Genomic DNA, 14,288 nt, shown 5'->3' with positions numbered 1-14,288 from the left:
TAGGCTAATATAAACAAAATCTGTCAATCATTTACATAATTTTTAGAGCATTTATCAAGCAGAATTTTGTTGGAACATAAATGTAAACTTAAACATTTAAATAGAATAAATACAACTTTATAAATAAAAATCAATTAAAAACGTTGTCATGTTGCACAGCCTTGTATGCATGAACAGTTCTAAACTTTTACCGATTTCTGACATTCTTGACGGTTAACGTTAGACAGGTTTAATGAGGATAATTGTGCGGCATATATATATATATATAGTCATTGGTCGGAACATATCACTTTATTAGTCTGATGTCCATTTTTATTACACAGTTGATGGAAACACACGCAGATGCGCATATTCTTGAGCTGAATTTCATTAATTCAAAGTTGGATGGAAACCCGGCTATTGTCTGCATCAAACCATGCTTCCGAACAAATGTCATACACTTCATGCGCAGTGGCGTATAGCGCAAATCCGCACGGCCCCCCCGCTATGGCGAGCCGAAAGTTTCAACCAAGAAGGGGAGCCAATGGATATCACACAAGAAGCAACGTGCAAACTTGGCGGAAGAGTTATGCCGGTAAAAGATCAACCTCGGTCAGTATTCAAAGTGAAAGTAAAAGTGACGGAGCTGCCTGACGCTGCAGTAACGAAGCGTTTTCCCTCAGAGTCGATTTTCAACATAACATGCTGATAACGGTAGCCTATATAACTGTCTTAATTTATTCCATTATTTATCTTGTGGCCCGTACATATTGAAAGAAATGAGAAGAATAGTATTAAACAGCTTGTTTTAAAATGTTTAAAACATTTTCAAAGAGGAGCTGATAGTCTAATCTTTTATTATCCTCACAGCACGTCAGTTATGCGGTGATGCGCTGTGAAAAATAACACAGGGCTGCCCGCGGACATGCCTGGCTTTAAATCGGCGCTACTAAACACAGATATCGGCCGATGCAGATATATTAAAAAAGACAAATATCTACCCATTTTGTTCTTAATAAAATATGTTATTTTTTCCATGGCCATACACTGCGTCATGGCCTTAATCACGCTCCAATAACTGGAGGGTCAGGCCTTTTCCAGCTTAGAGCTATCATTCTTTTATCTTGTAATATAGCATAATCTATAAATTTACTCTGCTGAGGATTTAGTTTAAGGTCCTTTGGATATAAATGTAACAGAATCATTTTTGCATCTAGAGGAATATTCAAGGATAAAATTATCTTTGTAATATTAATCACTTCCACCCAAAAGTCTCTAATAATATTGCATTCCCAAACACAGTGCACAAATGATCCTTGAGCCTCTCTGCATTTAAAGCATGTATCAGGAATATTTTTATTAAACCTATTTAGTTTGATAGGAGTTATGTAAGTCTGCATCAACCAGTTATATTGAAGTAGTTTTAGGCTAACGCTACCTAACTGTTTCTGAGAATTTTTACAGACTTGTCTCCATTCATCCTCAGAAATATCCTCATTCAATCCCACCTTCCATAATTCAAGTTTCGGAGTTGATGATTCAGTAGACCCTGATGCAAGCCAGTTATAAAAAACTGATATTAATCCTTTATTATTACATTTTTTAGTAATTAATTCCTCCAAAGAAGAAAGTACTGGCAAGTTTAATGAGTGGTTCTGCATAGAAAGAACAAAACTCCTTATCTGTAAGTATTTAAAGAAGTGTTTTCTTGGAATTTTATACTTAGTAGATATCTGTTCAAATGAATCATTATGATATTCTAATGTTGATCTAGCTTACTGTTAGTCTCATACAGCCAACAAACTAATACACAGAATAACAATACAACTTTCAACACACTCAAATGCAGTTTTAGAAAGTGTGTAAGTTGAGACCAAGTAAAACAGCGCTGCGTTACCTCACAATTTTAATTTGTCAAATAAACTGACCTGTATTAGTCGTGTTTTAGCACTTACGAGCAGTTCGGTAGAATGAAATGTCCTCATTCCTTTCTATCCCCTGGGACTCGTGTGTGGCACTGATATCTGTCTGTCATTATCAATCACACCCGTGATTCTCGGCCACGCCCTGCTTCATACCACAGTCATGTTAAAAACATGAATGCATTCACTCATGCATAAACATTATTTCCCCATAAACATTATTAGATCCATCGGCATGACGACAAGTTCCATGATTCCACGCTCATTCACTGCATCATCAATCTACGCCTTTGTTATTGTTTTGAAGAGTTAGTGACCCCTAGCGGGGAAAAAAATACATATCGTGCCTTTAAGTGTTTATTGAAGCTGTTTAATGAAAGTGGAGGAATTTAAATGTTGAAGCTACTATTCGTAGTTTAGCTAGCATAAAAGTGAAAAGAACACTTGAACATACAATGTTGTGCAATTTAATGTGTATTTTTAAATCTGAGTTGGCCCAACTTAAAAATATTGTACAAATTTGCACATCACAATTTAAAATCACACATCCTAACCCTAAATTTAAACAAAAGAAGTAATGATTATATTCTAGTTTTGAACTAAAAAAAACCTCCGTAGAATTATTGTATTAGAAGAATTATATTAGAATTCTTATTATTAGGACAGTAATTTCACCTTTGACACAACTGACCCAAACTCACCCAAAACATTTCTGTTGAAAATATTCGAAAAGTAAAAATAAAGTGACCAACGGGTATTAATTTGGCTTATACGTTTAATTAAAAGTAGATGGGCCTACTTTTAATTTCTAAATTTTTTGTTAGATGCTTTGACTTTTGAGTAAAACAAAGTACCTGTGCTTTAACCTAACTACAGTGCACAGAAATGAGTACACCCCCTCTAAACAAATATATTTTCTTTATGATCGCTAATACAATTCATGGAAAGATGGCAAAACTAAAATGTATTAAACATATACATAATAAAAACTGAGAAATATGTCATTAATAGCCATAAAATAAGTAAATTAGCCAATTTTGTTTAAATTAAGGATTGCAGAAATGAGTACACCCTATATTTAATTCAGCAAATGTACTGCTCTGACCCTTCTTGGCACGGAGTGTAGAAGTTCATGACAAATTGTCACATCTGTCCTGATTAACTCCTGGATGATGAGCTCTTTAAATGCCCTGATCTTTATGGTTAGTGTTGCTCAACTCGTCTCTACAGAATCCCCCACAGGCGCTCAAGAGTGTTAAGATTGAATGCAATACATGTGCACAGAAGGTTTTTCACCATGGGAGAATGCATATCCTCATTGTCATGTTGAAAAAATCCCCAATGCAGGGAATGAGGAAAGGGTAACATCTTCTGTTTCAAGTTTGTGTATTAAATTACACGGTGGTGTGGTGAATTCATGACAGCATTGATAAAGCACAACTCCCTCACACCCTCAGCACTCATACATCCCTATATAAGAGCTTTACTACCACTGAACTTTACTGTGGGAACCAGGCACTTCTCACTGTACTCCTCCTCTAGCAACACCAGAACATTTTGGATGCTGTTAGATCCAAAATGATTGATTTAGTCTCATGAGACCAGAGTATTGATTCCCAGAATCTATATTTTGTAAATATGGGCTTTGGAAATGGCTAACTGACTTTATTGTGCTTTGGCTACAGTAGTTAGTTCCAGTGAGAACAGCAACCATGCATGTCATTTCTGCAGGCTGCATCTTACTCTGTGAGATAAACAGTCACTCTTTTCTTAGCGTTTGCTGGCTCTGAGACACTCACTTGGTATTTCTCCTGCTCTTTGTCTAACAAAAAAATCCCTCATCACTAAAATAAATTGTTTTTGAATTTCTGTGATCATTTTGCTATATTTTCACACTTAAAACAATGATTTGGTAATCCTCTTGTACCACTGTCCTCTTTTGTGCTAGGAAATAAGTCTCCTGACAGTTCTCTCCCAAGTGCTTCCATTGTTGTTAGCATTAAGTCTGCACTTTTATAACACTTTTAATTGTCAAGAAATTACTTCTCTTTAAGTGGTTTGGTTCAACATACTTACCTGTTGATCAAACTTTGCTTTAAACTTACACCAGAAAATTTTTATTTCATTTTATTTAGTAACTTTTAAGAGGGTGTACTCATTTTTGCTACACAACATTTTATCACCTTGATAAGAAAATCTTATTTTCCAGAATAATTTTGACATGCTTCTTTGGTAATTGATTAAGCAGACTTGCTGGAACATTATATTGCTAAAGAACCCTAACATGTCTTCTAAGTAATTGAGTAATGACTTTCAGAAGTTTCAGAGGGGGTGTACTCATTTATGCTACGTGCGGAACAATATATCTTTTACACCCGTGATACTTATAGATCACACAATTTCACTGATGATTTCTCAATAACCCTGAACCCAGGATAGAGAGGCTCAGTGAATGTGGTCTGTTCTCTGTGAATGAGGGTCATTGAATCAGAGACATTGTAGAAGGACAGAGTTCCTGCACTGTGATCCACATACACACCTATACAGGAGCTGGGCACTAGAGGCAGTTTGGTCTCTCTGTTATTGTGGTAAAATGAGCTATTCCAGGGATTACAAGACAGTTTCCAGGACTGACCATTACATCCCAGCAAACATGCATTAGCTGTTCCTTTTCTGCTGATGCCCTTATATGCCACTGATATACCCACACCACTGCTCAGCTCAACCTCCCAGTAACAGCGTCCACACACTCTCTCTCTCTACACAACACCTGCTCCCAATAATCAAATCGGTCTGGATGATCAGGATACTGGCTGAATTTGTTAGTGTAAGTAGCCATTCTGTTCCCTTCAGACAGGCTGAGTTTTTTGTTCACCGTGTTTGGATCCAGAGTAAAGCGACTATGGTCTAATAAAGGTAAAAAAAATAGGATGCTTTAGAGAAAAAAGTTGAGACCATTGTGTCTCACTGATATTGATGGTACAAGAATGAATGTGTATGTGTTATTGGCCACAGTTGCTGTTTTTTAGTTTAGTTTAGTTGCCTGTGTTTTAACATGTGTAATGTTAAATGTTCCAAACAAAGATTTTATTTATTTATTTTGAGGACCAATAATACAGAAATGTCCTTAAAAAAATGACAATGGGCTCAATAATATGACAGTCTGAATTGGAAAACTGATATTTTGTAAATGCATTAACAACAGCAGAACTGTGATTTACCAGTTTATCTCATGACAAACTCTAAATCAAACATTGTATTAGCAAAAAAAAGCGAAAGAGTGTTTGACTGGACATCAATAGAAGATATGGAAGTCTCTTTTTTCTCATCTCTTTTTTGGCCTCCCTACACTCTAAAAAATGCTGGGTTAAAAACAAACCCAGTGATTGGGTTGTTTTAACCCAGCATTTGGGTTAAATGTTTGCCCAATGTGCTGGGCAGTTTTATTTAACTCAACTATTGTTTAAAAATTACTATATGTCTGGCTTAAAATGAACCCCAAATATGTTGGAAATTAAAAATCAGACACATAATTACTAGAGACAACAATAATAATCAAAAGGTGAATATTTATTAATAACCAATTGAATAAATTGTTTATTGTTTAATTATTATTCATTTTGAATCATATTAATACATTTCGGGTTCATTTTAGGTAATACAGTAATTTTTTAACAATAGTTGAGTTAAATAAAACTGGGTTAAAACAACCCCATCACTGGGTTTGTCCATTTTCAACCCAACACTTTTTTAGAGTATATGATGATTACTATATGGTTAGTTGCATTTAATTTTTTATATTCAGCATTGTCCCCCCCCCCCCCCCCCCCCCAGCTTATCAGACATGTGACATTTTTGAGCCACTATTTTAGAGCCACTGAAATATCTATCTTTCTGTGTTTGTATATATTCAAATGAACTTACACTGGAGGAACTCTTCCCTGGTCTTGGGTTCAGGAACGGGAATAATCTGGATGTGGTTCACTATGAAAATCAATAAACAGTAGACATTTATGTACAAAAAATAATAATAATGAACATGAATGTTATATCAGTTTCCGTCACAACAACAATCACAATCTTATGACTAATTATCCTTAATAAACCAACAACAAGCAATATCCTTTCAACATATGAAATGTCTCGGGTTACTTGACTGCAACCCTGTTCCCTGATAGAGCGGGAACGAGATGCTGCACTTTGTGCTTTGGGAACAGCTTTGCGTGACCATCTGTGAATACTAACACAGGGCAAAGGCATGTGCTGAGTGCTTCATGCCCTTTCTAAAAATCCATGTTTATGGTAAGTCACACGCTGAACGCTTCGTGCACTTTCAAAAATCCATGTTTATGGTAAGGGTTAAGCACTGCGGCTTCATTCCCTTTCTATGTGGCTCAGACCCCGTTTCCTCACCTTGGGTCCCACTCTGAGTGCGTTGACATTGCAAGATGCTAACAACAGACACTTCCCGTACGGGCTGGGGAGCGGTCTTAGGTGGCCGTCCAGACCAAGGGATATGGTGAGGTAATTATCTCGATTGGCAAATCAATTGCCTAAAATTGATGGCTGTATTTCTGGCCCTGAAGTACTTCCTCCAGCAGTCAATGGGTTACCATGTCCTAATGCGGGTGGACATCACTGCGGTAGCCTCTAATACAAATCGCAAGGGTGGTTTGCTTTTGCGCCATCTGAACAGGCTAGTGCAGCTTCTTTGGGTTCAGGACAAGTTCCAGATATCTCAATGTGGGAGCATTTCTACTGTCCAGACAGTGCATATCGATGAGGGAGTAGAAAACTCCACCCCAAGGTAGTAAAGCAAATCTGGTTAAGATTTTATGAAACTGAGATATGGATCGCTTCACCTCCCAACAGACAGCGCAATGTCCCCTCTACTTCTCTCTGATTCATCCCTGGGTCTAGATGCATATATGGCAGAATGCGCTTGTATGTGTTTCCTCTGGTTTCTCTGCTCCTGGGAGTTCTAGCCAGAGTCACCAACAAGGGTCTTGCCTCTTTCTGATAGCACCGTGTTGGCTGAACAGAGTATGGATCTCGGAGATTATCTCTCCTCAGCGACTCGCCTTGGGCGCAGGGGACAATATTTCATCCCCGGCCCGAACTGTAGAACCTTCATGTTTGGCTCCTGAGGGGTACCAAATGAAGGACACTAAGTGCTAGGGCTCCCTCCACTAGAAGAAGATTGGTACAGTTCTGGTGGGGCTTGTGCCTTATCAGCAGGCACATGCCCCGCCCACTCTCAGGGTTTATGTGGCCGCTTTATCAGCTTGCCACCCCTTGATTGACTGGGTGCCACTGGGGAAACATCCTCTGCTCGCCTTCATTCGTAGGGTGAGGTGGCTGAGGCCTCCTGTTAGAACAAAGGGACTTGGCCATAGTCCTTGAACGTCTGGTTCAGACCCCCTTTGAACCATTAGAGTCAGCTTATGACAAGCTTCTAAACTCTGAAAATGTTTTTTCTTATGGCTATCACTTTGGGGAATTGGGGATTTGCAGGCTCTTGTCTATCTCACCATCTTGCTTAGATTTTGCCCCAGGAATGGTGAAAATGATCTTGCATCCTCATCCTGACTACCTGCTTAAGGTTCCTTTCTCAACCAGCCATCCGGTCACTCTTGAAGCCTTCTGCCCTCCACCGTTCACAACGCAGAATCAGGAGAGACTTCACATACTGTCCAGTCTGTGCTCTTCAGGCCTTCGTCCACCACACTTGCCAGTGGCATAAGTCAGAGCAACTCTTCATCTGATATAGAGGTCAAAATAGGGGGGCAAACAAGCAAACAATGTCAAATTGGGTGAGGGATGCCATTGGTCTAGCCTATGAGGCGTCCGGTCAAGCTTCGCCTCTAGGAGTTGGGGTTCATTCCACCAGGGGTGTTGCAACAAGTATGTGATGCGGCAGGTTGGACCTCTCCGCACACATTCATAAGATTTTATAGTTTGGATTTTCATGTTAATCCGGGCTCTCACGTCCTTGAGTCAACATTACAAGCTCATGTCTAAGACCTTTTGCATGCTTGTGAGCACACACACTACACAACCGTAAGGGTTCCAGACATCCACAGTGCGGTGGCATAGGTATTCTCGTTCCCAAAGCGCAAAGCGCAGCATTGAGTGTAGCTTTTGAAAGTGAACATCTCGGGTTATTTGACTGTAACCCTGTTCCCTGATAAAACGGGAACGAGATGCTGCAGTTCATTGTCACACTGATGTCCATTTTGGACCGTTCCAGGACCATTCTTCAGACAGAGTGATACCTGAAGATGTATCTGTGGCACATCTAATTATAGCCTTAGACGAACACGCATTACTATGACTTTACCGTCTGAGGCTGTCAAGTTCAATGTCAGTTTCATTGACGTGTTAAGGCAGGAACACACCAAGCTGACGGTTGGCCGTCGGGCAGTTTTCACAGTTTTCACAGTGTTCCGCACCGTCGGCTGAAGTTGGTCCACATCAGCTTTTTTTGGCCGATTCGACATGTTGAATCGCCGTCGGAGCTCGTCGGTCTGTCGGGCCACCTGATCATGCTGATTGGCTGTTCAGCTACTGCCACCTGCTTGTACGGAAAGACATTTCATCTTACGCAGGCGCAGAATGGACGTGCTACTTGGCTGTTGGCTGTCGGTTTGGTGTGTCAGGGCAACTTTGGACCCACCACACCAAGCCGTCGCCGACGAACTAGTGGCGACTGCGGGGCTGCCGACATGCGCCAACCCCGCAGTCGCCACTAGTTCGTCGGCGACGGCTTGGTGTGTTCCTGCCTTTATACACAGTATTCACAGATGGCCATGCAAAGCTGTTCCCAAAGTGCAAAGTTGAGTGTAGCTTTTGAAAGGGAACATATAATGTTCTGGAAGCTTATTTATTGTGCACATGTCTTTTGCACGTCTCTTTACATTTGATAATAAAAAGAAAAATCCAACAATTTCAACATTTCATGCAATCAGTTTTCTTGTGATGTAAGTTTTATTTATATATATATATATATATATATATATATATATATATATAAAAATGTGTCTGCATTTTCCAAAGGCATCGTAAGCCAGAGTAAATCATTGAGACCGTTGGTGTTGTAAGGCTGAAAGAACCTCAGATACTTTGATCTCCTGAGATATGGACAATACAAACACACACAGTACAGGCAATTGTCTCCACACCTCACAGAGTGAAGATGTGGGGAAACTTCTTTCCCTCTGTCCTTCCTTTGTATTTGTTCCTTCTCTCCCACTTCCTTCCCATTACATATTCTTCTCTTCACTCATTACCTCAAAATGATTATATTAAAAAATATAATGTTCTGTGTTAATGCGCTTGAATTAACCATCATATTTGGCATCATTTGAAATGTCTCATTGTGACTGTACCAATAGTCTCTTGTCCAGAGAGATAAACCAAAGGTAATGCAAGTTAGTGAGTTTAGAAATACTTTGCTTACTGTAGAGGGTGTGCCCTTAGGGTACATTAATGTACCCTATGGGTTGATTAATGTATATTAAAATTGTTAGTTCATGCCTCCATTTGGAGGATGTTTTGTCTTGGTCTTGGAGTATTTAAAGTTTTTCAAAAGGCTCAGAGCGATTCTGTATCGAGATTAGTCTGTAATGCTGAATGTCCTCTGAATTATGTATTTTTCTGAGGTCAGGTATGCATCTTTTACTCTTTATTTCTGAGCATTTGATGTTTTGTATTGATCAACTTTGAATTAATTATGAAATTGGAATGATACATTTACCTTACATTTGAATTTATTCTGACTTACTCTGAAATTATTAACCCTAGTGAATTACATTGTATCCATTGTTACCGCAAATTTGCGTTCAGGTTAGTAACAGACTAAAGTTCAGTTTTGAGTTGAGCATAGGGCATGCCAGCTGAGATTATAGAGCTCTGACTAACACTTGGCACTGGTTCAAGACTTCAAGTGCACTTAGACTGTAAAGGCTAAAAAGGGAATTTCTGTTTAGGACAACAGAATGTTGATCGACCAACCTAAATAGTGTGAGCCTTACCTCTGTTTAATAATGTTACTCTAGATAGATGTACATGGGAAACCATGGCATGACCACTAAAGCTACAATCAGAGTGGGGAAGCACCTCCCAACATTTACTTTAATTCACTGATCTGATGGCGGACGAATATGGACAATGATTCCGGCACTGGAGGAAATTTATCTACTTCAAACTTGTCAGGCAGTCAGTGATATCCATTTACAATATAATAATTGTGGGGAGTTATGGAAAGTTGTGTTGTTCATGTTTGCATGAACTCACAACATAAACAATATCCGGAGCACACAGGTAAAGCTGTTTTCTCACATCAGTCTGCTGGCAACAACTGTTAAATTAGCCAGAAACCGCTGCCTGTTTTCCGTTCCAGGACGGACTTTCTGACAATCAGAGAATGTAATATTGGTCAGGTTATATCTATAGTAGTGGTTGTGACCTCTGAGATAGTACTGCTTTATTCAAGTGCATACGGATCTATGAGGACTACACAAAATATTTTTAGAGAGAGAAAGCATAGGAGCGGCCATCTAAATAGTAAAGTCAATGACCTCTGTCTAGTGACCAAGACTGGCGAGTTTGTATCTGCATAAAAGAACAGCTGGCACAAGACCCTGAGTGACATTGGTATCCAAATGAACAAGTACAATGAAAGTAAAGAGTTAAAAAGAGTAATTGAGTGTCTAGATTATTATATAAATGTCAATAATCAATTGGCATTCTAACCCAAATTCGAGACTGTGATAAAATGGAGTCACATAAAAGTTTATTTGGAATAAAACTACTTTGTGCACTGAAAAGACACAGAATATACATGAAAACCTTTACCCGCTCTATGGGAAACTGTCACTGGGCCATTTGGGTGGGCCTTGCAGTGTCAATGGTTTCTACGATCTACTTAGACTTATGATGGTTTTGTAAAATGTTCATGTAAACACTCACTGACTGATGTAAATGTCTTATAGAGTACTTTGTAATTTCACCTTTGTACTTGCTTGCACATTGACCTACTGTATTTCTGAGAGTTAATACACCATGCAGTACTTTACCTCTACCAGACATAATTTTTATCTCCTCTTGGCAGAAATCCTCAAGTTTCTTTCTCAGATGAGAGACAGATTTTTGTACATTATCAAAGGAGAGGAGAGAACTAACAGTGATGTTGGGTGAGTCCGTAGGCAGGACAGAGAGAGACTGGAAACTCTACGGACACACAAACAACAGAGCAATTTCACATGAAAAGTGTAAAAGGTCATGCTCACTAAGCATCCAAACTCACATGTATCAATAGCTTAACACGTTCAATCTGATGGGCCATTTCTCAATACACATTTTTTTCTTTCTTAGCATGTTTCATTTACAAACTTCTTTAAAAATGTAAACGCCTTAGTCTGGCTATCACCAGACCAAGCTCAATTTAAAATTGAACATTGGTCTGGGGAGTCTGTATGTATTTCCTACTGCACAAGAGGCGTGATCAACGAGCATTAGTCACGCAATTGGATAGTCCTTCAACCAATCAGATCAACGATTCGGGTGACGTACTTTGCAGAGCGATGCGAAAACTCCATGTTTACCGTGTGTCTCAATCAGCTCCCTAGTTCAATAGTCAGGGCACTGATCAGGGAATCAGCCACATTCACTTTCATGATATACTGATTCACGACCTAGGGAGCTGATTGAGACGCAGGTTCAGTTTGTATTGGTTTGTAGCTTTGATCCGCGGTTTGCAGAAGCAGCAATGGCATCGAGCGATTTTTGCAGGTTGTGCAAAAAAACATGAAAGTGATCGGTATTTACACCCACTCGAGCAATTTGTTTGCTAACTAAAGAAGTCATTCAGCATCGTCGAGAGTATAAAGGCGACTCTGATACTGTTCTGGTTCCGTGTAAATGAACGCGGAATATAGCCGCCCTAAACTACGTCATTGTCATGACAACCAAAAAGAATTCCAGTCAGCTCAGGCGGTGCGAGATTCAACAAGCAGGGAGACGAAACAGAGCAAATAATAAAAAATATTGTCTACCATCAAGGGGCATTGAAGTAAAAGAGTCTTGTACTCACATCGTGAAGCAAATCATTGTGTGTCATTAATCGCTGTTTGTAATCTTCCTATGAAGAGACTGTCGGATCAACGCTCTGCTACATTTCTCTCAGATAAGGTAAATGTTTAACACAATCTGCGTCACTGTGATTGTTATTTTGGAGTGACGGGTAGATCAGATAGAGTTTGAAAGCTGCTTGCCGTCGCTTCTCTATCGTCATCGTGTTATACCCGCCAATAGCGAGCAAGGTGGATAAGCCAGTCTGTGATTGGTTCCCGCAAAAGTGTAACAGGAGCAGTAGAAATGAATGCACGGGTTTCCAGACTGAGTTGCCGAGCGAAATCAAATCGCCGGCAGGTCAGGCTGGGTTTACCCAGACTATAAACGCCTATCATTCGCTGTGATTACTTCGCCACAGTTGCCAATCAGTGACATGATTACAGAATGAGATCACACGGCATCACCTGACTAAATTCCTGACATTACAATTGTCAAAAGCTTTACAAGACATTATTAAAGATCACTGACCCATTTATGAGAGCTCTTGTTACCTGGAGGAACTGGATGTCCTCTGCATGTGAAATCTCCTGCAGCTCAGCATCTCTCCTCCTCAGATTAGCAATCTCCTGCTCCAGTTGCGTCAGGAATTCTTCAGCTTGACTCACTGCAGCCTTTTCCTGATCTATTATGAGCTGTGTTACTTCAGAGCATCTTCTCTCAATAGAGCGGATCAGCTCCGTAAAGATCCTCTCACTTTCCGTCACTGCGGTCTGTGCAGAGCACTGTTAGGACAAACATTGGTTCATTACTACCTCAGCTCTAACTGGGTTACCCAAACTGGGCTTCAGTGCTACTGAAAGTGGTCCAGGCTCTTCACTGAATGATTGGAGGAGAGTTTGGACTGGGTCTGAAACAGCTCTTCCAACTGCCAGCAGTTGTCCTTCTAAAAACTCACCTTATAAGACTCCACAGCACTTCTCAGCTCCTGAAGATTTTTCTCCTTCTCCTGGATTCTCTGCTGGAATTTTCTCAGAGTCTCCTTAAAGTTTTTCTGCAGGACAAAAGAAAGAGAGAAAGAAAGCCAAAGCCAAAAAGTTACCATGACATACATTTAGTTGTGCTATTAGTTGTGATTGTGAACCCCTATATGATAATCTTTGAAGATGCACGTATTGGTCATTAAGAATTAGTATCAGAATTAACCAAAGTCAATTCATACCTCTTTCTCTTTCCTCTGTACTGCAACCGATACAGTGTCGTGATTTTTATGTTCATCCACCATACACAGCACACAAATAAACTGCTGATCTTTATGACAATAAACCTCTAAAATCCTATTATGCTCATGACAGATCATCTCCTGGATTTGTCCTGTGGCATCAGTTATTTTGTGTTGCTTTCCTGAACGAAATTCCTCATGACGTTCAAAATGACTTTGACAGTAAGACTCCATACACACAAGACAGGACTTGACAGCTTTGTACTTTCTTCCAGTACAGACATCACACTCTACTTCTCCAGGTCCAGCATAACACTGAGCAGGAACCACAGTTTGGAGTTTTAGCTTCACCAGTTTATCTAACATTTCGGCAAGCACCACATTTTTTCCTAAGACTGGTCTTGGAGTGAAGGTCTGTCTGCACTGGGGGCAGCTATAAACTTCCTTCTGTTCATCCTGATCAAAGCAGCTTGTAATGCAGCTCATACAGTAACTGTGTCCACAGGAAAGGGTCACTGGAACCTTCAGTAGATCCAGACAGATTGAACAGCTGAACTGGTCCTGGAAAAAAGTAGTCTCCGCCATTTCACTGCAAGTACACATGGATGAAGAGCGACAAACAACAGTTCAATAACACTGAAGTTTTAGTTTCTCTCAAATATCACCTGATATACTGGTTCTGTGTTGGTGAGGCAAAATGGGTGTGTCTTTAATGATTTTCCAGTTGAAGCTGTTCTGCAATCAAATTTGGCACTTTGACTCAGTACAGAAGGAGCTTTGGAACGCCAGTGTGGTGAAGAAGATTTGACTAAAAGGAAGGAAAGTTAATTAAATAGACAAAGGCTGCATACAATGCACAACATAAATGAGTACACCCCCTCTGAAACTTATGAATGTCAGCAATTACTCAGTTACTTAGAAGACATGTTAGCGTTCTTTAGCAATATAATGTTCCAGCAAGTCTGCTTAATCAATTGCCAAAGAAGCATGTCAAAATTATTCAGTAAAATAAGATTTTCTTATCAAGGTGATAAAATGTTGTGTAGCAAAAATGAGTACACCCTCCTAAAAGTTACTAAATAAAACAAAATAAA

General features: G+C 39.6%; 1 pseudogene; it reads right to left on the bottom strand.

Annotated features, from left to right (window-relative positions):
* Positions 1-4,145: 4,145 nt before the first annotated feature.
* On the bottom strand, positions 4,146-13,820 carry LOC125265395 (annotated as a pseudogene).
* Between the last annotated feature and the right edge of the window lie 468 nt (positions 13,821-14,288).

The sequence above is a fragment of the Megalobrama amblycephala genome, linkage group LG3, assembly GCF_018812025.1.
Source record: "Megalobrama amblycephala isolate DHTTF-2021 linkage group LG3, ASM1881202v1, whole genome shotgun sequence".
Classification (NCBI taxonomy): domain Eukaryota; kingdom Metazoa; phylum Chordata; class Actinopteri; order Cypriniformes; family Xenocyprididae; genus Megalobrama; species Megalobrama amblycephala.
The sequence above is the reverse complement of the archived record's forward strand: the minus strand, read 5'-3'. Positions and strand labels throughout refer to the sequence as shown.